At 41.6% G+C, this 12,753-nt stretch overlaps 2 protein-coding genes across 4 annotated transcripts in view; one reads left to right on the top strand and one right to left on the bottom strand.

The window, feature by feature from the left end:
* The window catches only part of FAM185A (family with sequence similarity 185 member A), a 163,509-nt gene that overhangs the window by 36,050 nt on the left and 114,706 nt on the right, over positions 1–12,753 (bottom strand). The gene's annotated exons all lie outside the window — the stretch shown is intronic.
* FBXL13 (F-box and leucine rich repeat protein 13) overlaps positions 1–12,753 on the top strand; it is a 260,413-nt gene that overhangs the window by 195,225 nt on the left and 52,435 nt on the right. The gene's annotated exons all lie outside the window — the stretch shown is intronic.

The following is a 12,753-nucleotide window of genomic DNA, read 5'->3' as shown; positions in this document are numbered from 1 at the left end:
CTAAATGGGCTATAGTTATACAAGGAATATATGGACTTCTCTTGAAAATCATGCATTTGGAGGGATATAGGAAGACAATATCTTATATCCTATATCCTTCCTATATAGGAGGGATATAGGAAGATATAGGGAGGTAAGGATCCCTCCTCCATCTGCTTGCTAAATCCCTATTCATCCCTGAAATATCAACTGTCTATGAGGGCCTTCTGAGAAGCCCTACCTTGCAGGCAAGCACTGGAATTTCTCTGTTTGCATCTCCAGCCCCAGTGCATCCTTTAACATGAACCGTTTCTGTTTCTCACTGCATTGCAGACATCTGTTATGTGTTTATCCTTCGTCAACATTCGGTGGGGTCTTTTAAATGAAGGACTAGATCTGTTCATTGGTCTAGGTTCTTTCCTTTCTTTATCTATGAATGAACTTGGATTCAGCCTCCTTTCTGCTAGATGACCTCCTCTTCCCTTCCATATTGTCCATGAGTGATATGAGATTGTGGGTAGGGAGCAGTACCATGGAGTCAACTCATTATGGCAGGGTCAGTGTCTGGTCTTCTCAATGTTGTCTTCTGTCCAAGCTGGAATTCACTGAGATGTACAAGGGCCCATTTGGTGTTTAGTTTCCCGTCCAGGTGGATCCCTGATGTCTCTTCCTTGTTCCAACTCCAAGGCCCCTTGAAGTCTTCAGGTTTCCCTGTCGTGTCTGCCTTGCTCTGGGCTCCTCTGGGTCTTCCTGGGTCATGGAGATCCTGTGAGGCTGTCTTAGGTCCACAGTCCTAGACACCTGCTGGAGACATTTTCTTGCTCCCACATCATGAATGTGTTTGCCCTCAAACTCAAAACTCATGACTCACCCTCCCCTTGCTCTGCTACAGGGTGACTCACACAAGTCAACTAGATTCCATGTTAGGGTTGGTGCTTGTGAGACATTTGTGAGTGATTACAGGGCCAGTAGAAGGGACATTCCAGGGTTTTCCTCTACCTTTCTTTGCATCATCATCATCAGCTGCATTTCCTTAGTGTTCTACTCCCCTCTGAACTACAGGCCTGCTGTGGTTCCAGCTTCCCTGAATGACCTCGGCCTCTGGGCTTCAATAACATCATATCTTCCCATTGTCCTTCCAGCATAGGGACAGTAGTGGCTTCCTACTGCTGCTAAGTTCTAGATTTTCTCACTGTCCCATTTGGCTTCTCAGTTTCTCTACCACCTATGTAGCCATTCCCCCATTAAAATTAAATCTCCTCAGTTTTGCATGCTCAGGGTTGTTTCTGCTTTTCCCATTGACTCTTAACTGATACAATGACGAGCACAGGAACACTCTGTCTTATTGCTTTTATCAACCCTACTGGGAAAGGTGGAATGGGTTCCCATCTACTTAGGCCCCCAAGCCTACCCGGGGGTTCCAACTTTCTCTCTAGCTGGATAGAAAATGAAAAGGTCTAGAACAGACCCCCATATGATGAATTTCTCAGCATTTGCTTCCCTCTGGCTCTCCCCTCCCCTCCTCTTTTCCCCTGTCCTCTCCTTTCCTCCTCTCCCTTCTCATCTTCTTCCCCTCCACCTCCTCTCTCCCCTTTTCTCATATTTGCTCCTTTCCTTTTGACATAGATTCTTTTCCTAATCTGGGGGTGGAAAAAATGTTCCAACTGATTACATGGTTTTGAAAAATGTTATGCCCCAAGTCTTTCAGGGCTTGGGCTTTTGAAGCTTAAAGGCCCAGGATTTTTATCCTGTGTTCTTTTGTAAGAACCTTTTCCTGACACATAGGAGTAGAATCGCCAGCTGTTGTCTGAAGGGTCACAGAGTGACAAGAAGTAGAGAATCAAAGCACATTATAAAACACATCAAAATATAATTCCCCCACAGCACTTACCACAAGGCTGAAGTGCCTGGGGGAATATTTGTTGACTGAATGGAGTAAAGGTTAAAATGCTTTATTTAGTTTTTAGCATTTGAGGAAAGCTCAGGTTTTATTTTTAAAGACTGTATATTAAAATTTTATCTACAGAGGACAAGTTAAAAACTTAGGAATATAGGCCAGGCACGATGGCTCATGCCTGTAATCCCAGCACTTTGGGAGACTGAGGCAGGCGGGTCACTTGAGCCCAAGAGTTTGAGACCAGCCTGGGTAACATGATGAAACCCCATCTCTACCAAACATACAAAAATTAGCCGAGTGTGGTGATGTGCACCTATGTATGGCTTGAGCCCAGAAGGTTGAGGCTGCAGTGAGCTGTGATTGTACCACTGTACTCCAGCCTGGGAAACCTGGGCAACAAAGATCCTGTCTCAAGAAAACAAAAAACAAAAAACTTAGGAGTATAGCCTCGAGTTCTAGTCTCTGTTTTTATTTTCTTCTGAAGCATATATGTAATTTAAGAGAATTGTAAATGGATATCTATGGGGAAGTATACTAATTGTTTTCTGCTAAAAGATTGAAAAAAATAAGTCTTCTGTTGTTTTCTTCCTCCAAGTCAGTTAAACTCTGATCTAAAAGGCAAATGATTGACAATTACAGTGCTACAACAGCTGAGGAAGCTAACCTCAAACAGTCAAGTTAAAATGAGTCAGCCTGGATGTCAACTTGGGCAGCTAAACACCAGCCTGATTGATTATAGGTCTGAGTAAGTGCAAATTTGACTACAGACGTAACATTCAGGATTTAAACTCTGGAATGTTACAGATACCCACCAAAGATCAAATGTGACCAGTTGTGCCATTTGGGAGAAAATTTCCCATGTTTTCTAATAATTATGTTCATTCTCAATTCTTAATGGTGAATTTTCAGTTAGAATCACACTACTCATTTAGTTAACAAGTATTTACTCTGACTACATTGTGCTCAGTGCTGAGAATACTGAAATGAACAAAACAGACATGATTCCTCTTCCTAGTACTTACATTCTAGTGGGAAGACAGGAGTAGGGCAAGTGGTTACAAAGTATGATGAGTGTGAAAAACAGAGAGGGGAAAGCTAACCTGGCTCAGAGATTCTTTTCCCAGAGAAGAAAGGGTGTTCTGTGAGCCAAAGAAGCAGCCTGCACAAAGGCATAGAGGTTTAAAAGTGTGAGATATCAAGAAACCTACACATTTGGGTATGGCCTATTGGCGAGAAGTATGGTGAGAGATGATGTTTGAGAGGTAGACAGGGGTCAGGTCATTGAGGGCCCAGAGGCCACATTAAGGAATTTGAACTCTGCTCTTTGGGCCGTGGAAGGACATTCAGTATTGTCAGTTAGAACAGTAACATGGTCAGATTTATATTCCGAAAAGCTCACTTCTATCTGCTAGACAGGTATGGGAATCATAGATGGATAGTGACCAATTGTCAAGTAGTCATCCAGGTGAAAAGTTATGAACGCCTGTGTTAGGGAGAGGGCAGTAAGCATGCAGCAAAGTCAGCACAGTTGGGAGACACTGAGGAAGAAGAAACCATGAGATAGAGCTTAACTGAATGTGAGGATAAGGAAGAGAGGGAGTGAATCAAGGATGGCACCAGATTTTTGGCTTGAGCATCTGCATAAAGGATGGTGTGCCTTCCTGAGCTGTGTCCCTTACACAGCCAGGGAGCAGGTTTGCTGCAGGTTGGGAAAACGAACATGTTTAGTTTTATTCACTTGCAAGACAGCTTTATAGAGATGTTGCTCAGGAAACTAATTGAAATTCACACCTCAAAAGTAGAAGAGCTCTTTGGGGTTGGAGAGGCTAAAGGGGCACTGTGTTCTGAAAAATCATGAAAACTCATGAAGAAGTTGATCAGCAAAGGCAAAAATCCAGACATTTAGAAATCCAGAAAGATGTTTATTGGAGAGAGCTAACTTAAATGGGGGAAGCAAAGAGGAGAACACAGTTATTTCAAGATTTGTGTTTCTTATAATAATCTTATTCTCCTCAGTTATTCCTTTTGTGGAAAATAGTGAATCATTTATTGTATCATCCATGAATAAAAGTTGTTTAGGAAGTTACCTACCAAGTACATATTAGGGAAAGAGGAAATATGTCAATTTGCCTCTTCTAATATAAACAGGATAGGGTTTCTAAGTGGGAGAAATAGCTTACTAATGTGATAATATCTTAAGGTATCTTTAGAAATCTTTAATCTCCTACAGCTTTTCAAAATGTTCACTTAAATGGGCTATTATTCACTCCCTTCCTGCTCCAGAGGATTATTTGAATGTGAGGTTATATCTCCATGTATGTGGGAAAATATTTCCTGCTAGTTAATTGGATTATCATTTGCTAAAGACCACAGGATCCATGGTGAGGGCAGTTCAGTCTGTTACTTAAGTTGCCTTAGTCACCGCCATATTTGTTGTTTAAAGGAAAAGTGAGTCACGGCAGTGTCCCAGACAGTGTGCTTAGACAGTGGTTTAAGAAGACTCTTTCATTTGCTTGATTTTCAGAATTTTTTATTATGAGTACAAGATCTTGAGCGCCTGTTATGTAGGTCCTGGAGTCCCCTCACTAGAATATCAGATCCATGAAGACTGAAACGTTGTTTTCCCAGAACCCTGGGAAGTAGTAGGCACTAGATAAATTGCTCATTGAATGAAGGAAAAAAATGCTAGGCTCTAGGATTAACAAATGTGAGTAAGACCTATTTTCCGCAGCCCAATTTGGAAGGGTGGGTGTGGGGAATTTAGATGTGATGGGGCAGGCATAGTGATAGAGGTGAGGAGAGGAAAGGATCTCTTAATTCAGCCTGCCCAACACAGAAGCATGTGAATGTATCCTTGTTCAAGGAACTTGATGTAGCTTAGTCCTGCTAGAATACACTATATAAAAAAGAGATATCATGGATGGAATGTCATGCTGTGTCAAGGAGATTGGACTTGAACTAATGGGTGATGTGTAGGGGAGTCATAGTCATAGTCAGCCTTCCATTTTAGGTAGATTATTTGAGTTGTTCTCTGGGGGACAGACTGAAAAGGAGAAGGACTGGGGGCAGGGAGGCAAATAGGAGGTATTTTAGTAGTTAAAGGAAGAGATGAGGAGTTCTTGAACTAGGTCAGAGGCTAGAACAAGCATGGAAAGGACATATTAAAGAATGTTTAGTAGCTAAAACCAAAAGAACTTGGTGATTGATTATTGTGGAAAATGAGGACCTCGGTGGAGGGATGGGAGGATAAGAATTGACTTAAAAGTTCTGGCTTTGGAATAAAAAAATTAAAAATTGGCCAGGTGTGGTGGCTTACGCCTGTAATCCTAGCATTTTGGGAGGCTGAGGTGGGCAGATCACTTGAGCTCAGGAGTTCAAGACCAGCTTGGCCAACGTGACACAACCCCATCTCTACAAAAATACAGAAAAAAAAATTTAGCCAGGCATGGTGGCATGCGCATGTAGTCCCAGCTACCTGGGGGGCTGAGGTGGGAGGATCACTTGAGCCCGGGAGGTCAAGCCTGCAGTGAGCCGAGATTGTGCCACTGCACTCCAGCCTGGGTGACAAAGTGAGACCCTGTCTTAAAAAAAAAAAAATTAAAAAAATTTTTTTAAAATCTGGCTTTGGGAGGATGGAGGTCCCACCTCTAAAAAGATAGGTAATATAGGAGAAATAACAGGTTTTGAGAGAAAGATGGTTTTAGTTTTATCAGATTGAGTTTGAATCTGTGGGATATTCAGGCCAAAGGATTCGGAGGGAAATGATTACCGGACCTGCAGATGGGGGAGTCATTCTCATGGAGGTGTGAATGTGGCCAAGATCCTCAAGGAGGGCATAGGGGCATGAAGAGAAATGTACTCCCAGGAAGAACATAGCAGAAAATCAGTGTTTAAGGAGTGGAAAGAAGAAGATGAATCCATGAAGGAGACTAAAGAAAGAAGGTCAAAAAGATTGTAAGAGAACCAGGTGATGTAGTCAAGTGTGGAGTGTAATGGGAATAACAACAGTGTCTAATAAAACCGAGAAATTAAATCACAGAAAGATGAGAATTAAAGAAAGAAAAATTTTTTTAGAGAAAGGGTCTCACTCTGTCCCCCAAGCTAGAATGCAGTGGCACCATCAAAACTTACTGCAGCCTCGACCTCCTGGGCTGAAGCAATAGTCCTGCTTCAGCCTCCTGAGTAGCTGGGACTATAGGCAAGTGCCACTACACCCAGCTATGACCAAAATTTGAAAGAACATTTACTGTTAATTAAAGAAACCCCTGTCTACCACTCCAGGACCATCTCATGCCCCTGCTCTGCTCATTTCCTTTCCCTCAGCCACACTGCTTTCATTTAGCTCCTCAAACAAGCCAAATCCCTTCCTACCTCAGGACCTTTCTATATGTTACACCTCCTGCCTGGGTCTGCGACTCCTTCCATTCTTCATGTGCCTGGGTAGGGGCAGATGCTGAACAAGTAATCACTGATGATAATGACAAAAAAGCATCTTGACATAAGTTAATAGTGCCAATTTTTATATTTATGACATTATTTTTTCTATTGTAAATATTGGTCATGTTGTCCATAATTATCAGAAAATCACACTTCTCAATCTAGATCATTTCAAGGCAATATCAATGGGTTTGTATTATGGATTCATTCTTTCTTTAAGAAAACATAAATCATATGGTGATGTTAATGTCTCTAGATTTTTAAAAAATAAGTGTTGTTTAGTTCCTAATGTGCTGTATATTATCTCTGCCACATTACAGCGTAGTTCCCTAGAGAAGTGTTACCTATTACTATTATCACAGTAATAATGGGTCTTAAATTACTGATAGCATACAGATTATTTTCAAATTGAATTGCAAAAAGAAGAACTCTAATTGAATATTGGCATGCCGTTTCCATGTTAGTTTTAATTGTATGTGTTATAAGGCTATCAGTTTCAGCTATTTCTAGCCAAAAAATCTACTACTAAATACTATACTAGAATAGAAAGAAGCCAATGTGAGAACTTTAATCGTCATTGGTAGAGTCTAATCATCTCTTATAACTGCCCATCTGCCTCCTCTCCATCCCCACTGCCCCTGGCTTAGTTCAAGCACTATTTCTCGTACTCACCTTTGCTGCAGTGTTAGCTTCCAGCATGCAAATCTGAGTCTGTCTATAAAAACAGACACACAGACCAGTGGAACAGAATAGAGAAACCAGAAATAAGCCCACACGTTTATAGCGAGCTGATTTTTGAAAAAGGCACCAAGAACACACACTGGGGAAAGAACATTCTCTTCAATAAATGGTGCTGGGAAACCTGGATAGCTACATGCAGAAGAATGGAACTAGATTCCTATCTCTCACCATATACAAAAATCAACTCAAAATGGATTAAGGACTTAAATGTAAGAGCCAGAAATATGAAACTATTTGAATAAAGAATAGACGAAACACTTTAGGACATTGGTTTGGGCAAAGATTTTTTTGGATGGTACCTCGAAAACACAGGCAACAAAAGAAAAAAAATGCACAAATGGTATTACATCAACCTAAAAAGCTTCTGTACAGCAAAGGAAACAGCAGAGTGAAGAGACCACCTATGGAATGGGAGAAAATATTTACAAACTATGTTTATGTGACAAGGGTTCAATATCCAGAGTATACAAGGAACTCAAACAACTCAATAGCAGAAAAACAAATAATCAGATGGGCAAAAGACCTGAATAGATATTTCTCAAAAGAAGACATACATGTATACGGCCAACAAGTACGTGAAGAAATACTCAACATCATTAACACCAGGGAACTGCAAATCAAAACTGCAATGAGCTATTGCCTCATGCCAGTTAGAATGGCTATTATCAAAAAGCAAAAAGTAACAAATGCAGGCGAGGATGTGCAGAAAGGGGAACTCTTATAGACTGTTGATGGAAATTACAATTAGTACAGCCATTATGGAAAACATTATCGAGGTTCCTCAAAAAATTAATAATAGAACTATCATATGTTCTGGCAATCCCACTACTTGGTATATATCCAAAGGAAATGAAATCAAGCCAGGCACAGAGGCTCATGCCTGCAATCCCAGCACTTTGGGAGGCCAAGGCAGGCGGATCACTTGAGGCCAGGAGTTCAAGGCCAGCCTGGCCAACATGGCGAAACCTCGTCTCTACTAAAAATACAAAAATTAGCTGGACATGGTGGTGCACACCTGTGATCCCAGTTACTTGGGAGGCTGAAGCATGAGAACTGCCTGAACCCAGGAGGCAGAGGTTGCAGTGAGCCCAGATAGTGCCACTGCACTCCAGCCTGAGTGACGGAGTGAGACTATCTCAAAAACAAAACAAAACAAAACAAAAAAAACCACAAAGGAAATGAAATCAGTATGTCCAAGAGATATCTGTACTCCCGTGTGCACTGCAGCCAATATATACAATCAACCTAAGTGTCCATCAATGGATGAATGGATTTAAAAATGTGATATATATATATGCACAATAGAATACTATTCAGCCCAAAAAAGAGTGAAATCTTTTCATTTGTGACAACATGGATGAACCTAAAGGACATTGTGTTAAGTCAAATAATCCAAGCACAGAAAGACAAATATCTCATGATCTCACTCATATGTGGAATCTGAAAAAAGGGGATCTCATAGAAGTAGAGAGGAGAATAATGGTTACCAGAGGCTGGGGAGGGAGTGGTGAGGGGAGATGAGGAGTGGTTGGTCAATAGGTACAAAGTTACAGTGAGATAGGAGGAATAAGTTCTGGTGTTCTATTGCACAGCAGGGTGACTATAGTTAACAATAATGTATTATTGTATATTTCAAAGTAGCTAGAAGAAAGGATTCTAAATGTGCTCACCACAAAGAAATGATCAATGAGGTGATAGATATGCTAATTACTCTGATTTGATCATTACACAATGTCTACATGTGTTGAAACATCACACTGTATCCCATAAATAAGCACAATTACTTTGTGTCAGTAAAAAACAAAACTTAAAAAATATCTGGCCGGGCACGGTGGCTCATGCCTGTAATCCCAGCACTTTGGGAGGCCGAGGTGGGCAGATCATGAGATCAGGAGATCGAGACCATCCTGGCTAACACGGTGAAACCCCGTCTCTACCAAAAATACAAAAAAAAATTAGCCAGGCATGGTGGCAGGCACCTGTAGTCCCAGCTACAGGAGGCTGAGGCAGGAGAATGGCGTGAACCCGGGAGGCGGAGCTTGCAGTGAGCCAAGATTGTGCCACTGCACTCCAGCCTGGGTGACACAGCAAGATTCTGTCTCAAAAAAAAAAAAAAAAAAATATATATCTATATATCTATATATCTATATATCTATATATCTATATATCTATATATCTATATATCTATATCTATATCTATATATATATATATATATATATATATATATATATATGTCTGAGCCTATCACTCCCTGGCTCAGAGTTCCTTGGGGACTCCACACTGCTTACAGTATCAATGGGCTGGTGGACCAAGCTCTTCCTGAGGCGGCCCTTGGCCACCCCTGCAGCCCTACTTCCAGCTGACTCCCGCCTCTCATCCTCAGCTCCAGACACACAGAACTGACTCTCCTACAGCTCCTCAAACATGCCGTGTTCTTGTTTCCCCATCTCTACAAGTTATTCCCTCTGTCTGAAACACCTTCTCCACTACTTGTCCACCTAGTAAATTCTTCTTTTTTTTGTTTGTTTGGGTTTTTTCTGGATACAGAGTCTTTCTGTGTCACTTAGTCCAGAGTGCAGTGGCATCATCATAGCTCACTGTAGCCTCAACTTTCTGGGCTCAAGCGATCCTCCCGCCTCAGCCTCCCGAGTAGCTGGGACTACAGGCACATACCATCATGACTGGCTGATTTTTCAAATTTTCTTTTGTAGAGATGGGGTCTTGCTATGTTCCCTGGGCTGGGCTGAAACTCCTGGGCTCAAGTGATCCTCTTGCCTTGGCCTTCCAAAGTGTTGAGATGTTAGGCGTCAGCTGTCATGCCTGGCCTTGCTTATCTCTTAAGTTTCAGCTGTGGGGAAGCTTTCCTAGAATTTCTGGGCAGGCTTAGGATCTCCTTCTTTGTATTTCCACTGCACTTTGTATATGTCTCTACTGAAGCAATCAGCTTGTTATATTCTAGTGTCTGTTCCATGCCTGTCTCCCTATAGCACTGTAAGCTTCCCAAGAGCAGAGACTGGACCATCCCATCTTTGGGATGCCTAGCAAGATGTTCATAGGAGGCACATAAAATGTTTGATCAGTGAGTGAATGAATGAATCTGGCACTATTTCCTTCCTCTTAACCAAACACTTAAGGCTTCTTTAAATTCCACATTGTCTCAGCTATGCTCTGGGCTGGAGTGGAAGCACTTACAGCTGCGTGTCTTAATCTGATGATACAATTGCAAGAGACCACCCATCTGCATGGAACACACACACAAATAAAGCCTGAGTCCAGTGAAGCAAAACCTCTAAAGCAGGAAACACATGAAATCACTTGGGATTCAAGAAATAGGAAGAATGAGAGTTGAAAAGAAGCACGGTAGTTCAGAGACAAATGGATTTGCCGTGGATTTTCAAAAAGCACATAACAAGAAGTCTGCCCAGTTATGGGCTTTTGGTTTTTTTTCATATGGAGCTGGACCTCTCCTAGTCCTCCTCAGGCCCTTCTCTCCAGCCAGTGGCCTTACATGACTATGTTGGTCCCATCAAGCTAGTGATAGTGGTTCCTTCTCACAGAGGTTATGGTCCATTGTCTCCTGTTTCTAGCAAAGTGCCTACTAAAAACACTGCAAACAGAAGTGACCAACTTGAGCCTGTCACTTCCCTCAAGATGGATCTTTGGCAGCATGACTCTCCTCTCTACCTCCATCAAGTAGGAGGCAAGCAGTCTCAAGGCAAGTTGATCTACTTTCAGGTAACAGAGATGCCAATTTTCCTTCCTTCTATAAGCATCACAATACAGAATCTATGTCTGTGTGGTGATCAAAGCTTGCTTTCCTTTAGACTTGTCGGTCAATAAATTAGGTCAGGTTGATACATTTTAAAAAGAAATATGATTACAAAATTCGTACTAACAATTGATTAAGTAGAAATAAACAAAAATAATTGAGAAGACTAGTAGTTCCAGCTACCGAGGAAGCTGATGCTGGAGGATCCCTTGAGCCCAGCAGTTTGAGATCAGCCTGGGTGATACAGCAAGACACTGTCTCTTAAAAAGTAAAATAAAATAGGCTGGGCACAGTGGCACACCCCTGTAATCCCAGCACTTTGGGAGGCCAAGGCAGGCGGATCACGAGGTCAAGAGATCGAGACCATCCTGCCCAACATGGTGAAACCCCGTCTCTACTAAAAAAAAAAAATAAAAATTAGCCAGGTATGGTGGCGCGTGCCTGTAGTCCCAGCTACTTGGGAGGCTGATGCAGGAGGATTGCTTGAATCTGGGAGGGAGAGGTTGCAGTGAACTGAGATCACGCCATTGCACTCCAGCCTGGTGACAGAGCAAGACTCCGTCTCAAACAAAAACAAAAACAAACAATCAAACAAAAAAACACAAAAATAAGTAAATAAAATATTGAGAAGAAAAGGTACATTATATTTATAAAAGCGTAATTACTAACTAGAGTAGAAAAGGGAAGATCGCTTGGGAGATGAAGAGAAATTTTCGAGAACATTGTACATGACAGTATTATCAGTGAATTTAGAAAGAGGGTGTGCTAATTGAGATAATACATATTTCCAAGTATAACTTTTGTTCTTTATTTCTGAAAGAATGCAGTATGCAATACCAAACAGAGCAAATCTTTCAGAAAGAAGCATGTGAAATGTAAACCCTGATTCAAAGAATTCCAAATGGAAATGCATTTCATCCAAAAATTCTGAGAGTATGCCAGCAAGATAAGAGAAAATTGAGTCCGTATAAATAGATAATTTTATAGGTAGACTGATTCACTCAACAAATATTTACTCATTGTCAACTATGTATCATACACATTGTTAAGTTCTGGGAGTACCAAACTGAAAGAGTACTGGTCTCAAGGTACAGTCTAATGGCAAAATAACAACAAGAAAAGCAACACCACTGTATAGTTAGAAGTTACTAAAAGCATGAATTCAGAGTATGGGTTCATATCTCAGCTGGTGCCATGGTACTTTGAGACCGCAGGCAAGTTACTCAATTTCTCTGTGCCTCCATTTCCTTCTCTTTAAAATGGTGATTATAATATTACCTACCTCACAGTGTTGTTATAAGGATTAAGTAAGGCAATGCATGTAAGCTGGCACATGGCAAGCACTATATGCATCTTAGTGATTATTTATTTGAATTATGACATAATAAGATTTGTTTGCTGAAAAGGAGATGGAGGCATTGCACCACAACAGCACAGATGAGTTAGAAAATGAACACTTGGCTGGGTGCGGTGGCTCACACCTGTAATCCCAGCACTTTGGGAGGTCAAGGAGGGTGGATTACCTGAGGTCAGGAGTTCGAGACCAGCCTAGCCAGCATGGTGAAAGCCCATCTCTACTAAAAATACAAAAATTAGCTGGGCGTGGTGGCGGGCGCCTGTAATCACAGCTATTTGGGAGGCTGAGGCAGGAAAATCGCTTGAACCCAGGAGGCAGAGGTTGCAGTGAGCCGAAATTGCACCATTGCACTCCAGCCTGGGCGACAAGAGGAAGACTCTGTCTTAAAAAAAAAATGAACGCTTGTCTCTGTTGTCTCTGTGGAGGAGTCAAGGGAAGCTTTTCAGCTTTTGGGGTGCAGCTGAAAGCTGGAGGAAGAAGCAGATGATAAGGCCTGGAGGCATAAGGAGGGTTATATGTTGGGATTCACAGATGACTCAGTGCTGTCAGAGCATGGCCAGAGAAGAGAGGGG

Source organism: Gorilla gorilla, chromosome 6 (genome assembly GCF_029281585.2).
Source record: "Gorilla gorilla gorilla isolate KB3781 chromosome 6, NHGRI_mGorGor1-v2.1_pri, whole genome shotgun sequence".
In the NCBI taxonomy this organism is placed as follows: Eukaryota; Metazoa; Chordata; class Mammalia; order Primates; family Hominidae; genus Gorilla; species Gorilla gorilla.
The sequence above is the reverse complement of the archived record's forward strand: the minus strand, read 5'-3'. Positions and strand labels throughout refer to the sequence as shown.